Raw genomic sequence first — 4,962 nt, 5'->3', positions numbered from 1 at the left:
ATAAACCTAAAAATGGTATAGTGTCAATATTAGGCATCCAGGATGGGGCCCCATGACCCATAATTGGTACATGATATAAATTTAGATAACCTTGTAAGGTGTACAAAAAGGGAGGATGGTAAACTTCCTAATCCTAATATGAATCCCCATGAGAGTGGTAGCATACTACTATCTGAGTGACCCAAGGAAGAAGTTGGTCTATGCGATTGAAAACACCAAATGTATGCTTCCACATGTGTCTAGGGACCTCACTAATTGAGTCAAAGGTACTTCCATAGTCAACTCCTTGAGGTTCCTCTTAACCTATCACAACTTAGTATGTTCATCATCCTTGCTGGACTTTCCCACCTCATGCTCAGGCTCTCTTGCTACTCCTATATGAATAGTTGGAGACTAATATTTAAGTATCCTTAGTGTGACATCTATGTCATAAGAAAGTTAATGATTAGTTACACTATACCACGAAAAAATATGCATATATTAAACTTCAAAAATACAAAAAAATTGAAAAAATTGAAAAACTTAAAAAACTGAAATTTAAAATACAGACATACTCACCTAGATTACTTGCTAGAGGGTAGGATTAACTCAAGGTCATGGTGGAAGTTAGTCCCATCATATGCATAATAATTTATCATGATGTCCTACTCATCCAACCAATCAAAATATTCCATATCATATGCTCATGCTCCATCACCCAACCTTACCATTAGACATGTCCACTTGTTCATCTAGGGCTCGAAACTCCCTATGTGTGGCGCTGTGATCTGTGGTCATAACAATGATATTCTCTTTAGGAATTTCATTAAAATGCTCACATAACCAAATTTATTTTGTATTCATGTTCTATGTCTCATCAATTGGTCTTTTAGTTCTTAGGTATTCCCTTCACTTCAATTGAATATGGTAGATTTAGACACCATACTGCCACATTAACTTGGATCTTGGAAGCCAAAATCAGATTCATTGACCCTACCACTTGAGTCATAGTGAATAATATGGTCCAAATATGGAGGTATGTGATGTATTTAATAGGTATCTTCCCATCCTCATTTTATGCGTTGGGAGCACAATATTGAGCAATGAATTTGTCTATCAACCTCTCTCTAGCCAATCTTCCTTCGGAAACCACTATCAAGAATCCTTGTTTTGATAGCCCCACGAGGAAGTATATGTCATCAATCTCAAGAGTCAATTTTTGGTCTTACACTTTAAACCATTTATTGGTAATATTCAACATTTGGACAATCCTTTCTAGGAGTAAGAGTTGAACCTTCACATTCTATGTCTTGAATAAATTTTAGAGGTTGTGGTCATGCAATGCATCTAGGGTCTGTTGATCATGCATGGTAGCCACATCATACACTTCATGTTCACACTCTCTCCATTCAATCATGGTGTCAAATAAGCAAAAACACATAATATACATAAATATCATATAATGAAAAAACTTCAAAGGTTTTTCTTGCTATTCTAAGACAAGATATACAAAATTTGACCTCAAAAACTCTAACTTAGCCCATTTGGAGAGTTGAAATGCTTGGATTGAGCTTAACAAGAGCATTGGAGACCTCTCCAATTCTCAAATAGACTCGCTTGTAACACATGGAAACCCATAATTCCTTATAAGGGTCATGGGGCATAATTAGACCTAGCCTTCAAGGTTTATTATGAATATGGGGTTGTGAAATTTCAAATCATAATTTTGATACCACCATCATATTTTACTAGTTGAGAGTTTCCAATGATATAAATTTCATTTCAGTTTGAGCTATTTGTACATATTTATTCCCATTTGAATTTTTACCCTTAAAGGCCACATTACCATTCACACAACCCACATGGTCAACATGTCACTATCCTTCCCCACATGGTGTCTCAACTATGGTCCATATACCTGACCATTTTTCATATTGGACCCCACCATATTGGTGTTTTCCATAAAACGCCATTTGGTATTAATCTCTATTGTTCCGATATTCAATAGGATGATATGGCTACACCCACTAGTATGCGAATACTCTGGTATAACCAATATAGCTATACCCTCTGGTATGTCGATATGACATATCCTTTGATACGTTGATATGTCTTACCCTCCCATACATGGACATGACATATCCTATGCTGATATGGGTAGATTCTTCTGATATTTCGATATGAAACATTAAGGTATTAGTAAATAACTATAACTACATGTTGGGGTTTTTTCTTATCAAGAGTGTACGAAAAGAAATCACTTTAGACTATGGATGACAAACAACCTCAACAATAAAAATGGATGTTAAACAATATAGATCTGCAACAAATGATAGAAACAAAACCTGCCAAAGCCTTGATCTATGCAACATAAATAGTTAAACAACATAATGGAATAAGAAAATAAGCACAAGTATCTCCAATAATCCAATGGAAACCAGATATTAAAAGAATATATTTTATTAAACGACACATGTGAACGGAAAAAATAATGTTACCAGTCCCCCTTTATGGGATGGGTCCTTGACTAGCCTCAATGTCTTAATCTTTTGTAGCGTCTCTCTCCTCTACAATGTGTAAAACCGAGCTAACAAAATGTTTGAGCTCAATGAGAACTCAAATGGAAAAGAAAACAGTGTGTGACAATGATAGTAATGAGAGTTACAACAGTGCGTGCAACAATAAAAATGATCAAAAGTGAAGAATGAATGTAAAACCCTTCTATTTATATCAAAATATTAGGTCATTCTCGAATAATGGGAAATAATAAAATATTATTAACCAAATTATAGAATTAACCATTTGGAATATTTTATTATATTTGTTTGGAGGGAAAAGGTATTTAAATTAGTTAAATACTTTTGTTTAGAAATAATAAATAAATAAATGATTTATTTATCATCTCAATACATATGGTTAAGGAATAATAAACAAATAATAATTTATTTAAGTATTCCTAGGGGATTTAGTCAAACTTGACAAGGAATAATAACTAATTAGTGATTAATTAATTATTCCTAGAGAAAAATAAGATAATTAATGATTTATCTATTTATTTCTCATAACTAGGTCAAATATGGCAAGGAATATTAGTTAAACAATGGTTTAATTAATTATTCCTAGAAGACAGTTAAATAAATAAAGATTTATTTAATTGTTCTTCATGCATTTAACCAGAAATAACTTAACAAATGTGGTTTATTAAGTAATTTATTATAGTGAAAGCAATTTTACTATGGTAAAATTAGTCCTACATGGTGTACTTCGATCCATCTAGTAAGTTATGGCTAGATGATCAATTTTTAGTGATAACATATTGCCCCCCAATGTACGAGTGTTAGGAGAAAAACGTATGACTGAAGTACGTTCTAAGGACACAATCACTAAACACCAAAGGGGAATCAGATAGAGAAAGAGAGATCAATGGAGTTGAATTGAAAGAGGATAATGATAGAGGGGGAAAGACCAACTAACTGATGTAAGTCTTCTTTTATGTTGTGGTACCTGATCTCAATGAGGTGGGGGAGGCATACCTATACCCGTTGAGATAACTTAGTACAAAAATAATAATGTGCCTAGAAAGATGAAATTGAGCAATAAAGTACATACTAAATGGTACATGACATGCTGGCATAAATAAGCTAGAAAATAATACATTGTATCCCATATACATAATGTGGCTAGAAAAACATGAGTCATGACTGAATACAATAACATATAAGTACATGAGATATAATGGCCCTTCCATCAAAAAATGGGTGGTAGGGAGGGTATAATAACTAAAGAAGCCCTGCTGAATAGGAAAAGGGTTTTTCCAAACTGAATGGATCATCTGAAGGATAAATGCATGCTATAAATGCTGCAAGCGGCAGGAACCAAACCCATCAAATCTACGGAACTACATCTGAGGCTGTAGCATAATATAAAGTCATCCGGGCATCTAGGGGGCTACTTGAAGGGCCAACCCCTCATGAGGTATGGAACGTATCTCACACACCCGAGAATCACTGGTACAATCTGCTACATCACTGAACCATCAAGTGCATGAATCACGAGCATGAAACAATCAAGTCAAAGGGAAATGATGATTCCCTTTGCTTGATACGAGGCACCGAACAAGAGTGGAAGTTGGAACCAAGATACACCGCCATCTAGGCTATTCTTCTTGAATAGATGTGCTGATGTCGACAAAATAGGACCCGCCATAGGTGAGGCAATGAGGCTCCTCAACTAAGGCATGATGGAAAATAGTAATGTGACTGATGGACTGACATTAGGGAAAATGAGACCGAGGGACAAATAGATGAATTCCCTTGTTAGAGCATAAAGTGCATGGTTGACTCGGTAGCGACTGACTCGACTCTGGAGGGGATGGGGGATAATATGCAGGTGACTCATTACGGATGTTCTGAACAAGGGTGACTGGATGACAATGCCACATAGAATAGTCCAGTGGGGACCATGAAGACTCACACCTTCGCCATAACCGATATACAGTGTGGATGATGGATCCATCTGAAAGGTGCAAAGGACTGATGAGATGATGCAACCTACCTAAATGCATGGCCAAAATAAATACATGCAAATCAATGGGATATGATAGGGCTGCAATTTCTTAAGATAGAATGCATTGCGAGTATTAGGAAGGTGTTGGATTTCAAAATCCTCCAGAAGAGATGCCCCCTTGCCTAAGTCCTTATGGATGATGTAAGGTCCTAGCCATAATGATTCGAAAGCATCCAGGATAGGGAGAGGGTATATAACCCATCAACTTCACTATGGATGAAGTCTTTTGATTCCACAACATATTGGGCATGAGATTGCTACGGCAGGAAGTACGAATGATGACGCATATCCTCCCAAGGGTAATCACGGGTAGACATGGCTTCCATGATGTCCTCATCATAATCGAAGATGGGCGGACGAGAGGAAGATTGACTACATGATGCGACGATGGTACCTGGTGCATTATCTTGAGAAAGA

The sequence above is a fragment of the Pinus tabuliformis genome, chromosome 1_2 (assembly GCF_031772625.1).
Source record: "Pinus tabuliformis cultivar Carrire ecotype Pingquan chromosome 1_2, CPIR1, whole genome shotgun sequence".
Classification (NCBI taxonomy): Eukaryota; Viridiplantae; Streptophyta; class Pinopsida; order Pinales; family Pinaceae; genus Pinus; species Pinus tabuliformis.
The sequence above is the reverse complement of the archived record's forward strand: the minus strand, read 5'-3'. Positions refer to the sequence as shown.